The following is an 875-nucleotide window of genomic DNA, read 5'->3' as shown; positions in this document are numbered from 1 at the left end:
ATATAACTTGCACCCATATTCTTCTAACATTAAATATTTGAAAAACATGGTGATATTTAAAACTAAGAACTGAACCTTTGTGTAACACTATCAACTAAACTCCAGCTTCTATTAGGATTTTATAAATGTCCCTATAATATCCTTTTATTTTTCTTTTCTTTTTTTTTTTTTTAATGTGTTTTTCCAGGACCCATCAGCTTCAAGTCAAGTAGTTGTTTCAATCTCGTTGTGGAGGGCGCAGCTCACAGTGGCCCATGTGGGGATCGAAATGGCGACCTTGTTGTTAAGAGCACCGCGCTCTAACCAACTGAAATAACTGGCGGCCCCAAAGCTGAATGCCCGAACAGGGACTTGAACCATGGACCCTCAGATTAAAAGTCTGGTGCTCTACCGACTGAGCTATCTGGGTTCTCATTATCCTTGTCTGCTCCTAGAGCCAATCCAGGAATCCAATTTTGCAATATTAGATATATGATTCTGTAATAAAATATACATATATTTCTGTAATGTTTACATATACACATATCTTTAACATACTGTATGTAATTTATTTATAAATGTACTTTGGCCTCAAAATAAAATTTTTCTAATCAGATTTTTATAGAGGAGAGAAATCAAGCAAACCAGAATCCACACTCACTTCTCCCCCTTAGGGGTCACTCATGCAGTGACGCAACCTGCAGTCTGTATCTCCTGTCCTGGCACCAGGGAACTCAGCTCAGGGGATGGTACGAGGGTTCCTGGAAGCCAATTCTAAATAAGATGACTCTAATAGCGCAAAGCCTCATGTGAACCACAGAATACATTCGTGGAAAACCTAAGCTTGTGGAAACTCCTCCCAACTTCTACCGTTTCGCTCCGAAATAAGACCTAGC

General features: G+C 39.4%; 1 non-coding gene across 1 annotated transcript; it reads right to left on the bottom strand.

Moving 5' to 3' along the window:
• Nucleotides 1-336: 336 nt before the first annotated feature.
• TRNAK-UUU (transfer RNA lysine (anticodon UUU)) lies at nt 337-409 on the bottom strand. The gene has a single exon. It is a non-coding gene; the product is annotated as a tRNA-Lys (tRNA).
• Nucleotides 410-875: the final 466 nt, after the last annotated feature.

Source organism: Rhinolophus ferrumequinum, chromosome 25, assembly GCF_004115265.2.
Source record: "Rhinolophus ferrumequinum isolate MPI-CBG mRhiFer1 chromosome 25, mRhiFer1_v1.p, whole genome shotgun sequence".
In the NCBI taxonomy this organism is placed as follows: Eukaryota; Metazoa; Chordata; class Mammalia; order Chiroptera; family Rhinolophidae; genus Rhinolophus; species Rhinolophus ferrumequinum.
Note: the sequence above shows the minus strand (reverse complement) of the source record. Positions and strands in the feature narration are given on the sequence as shown.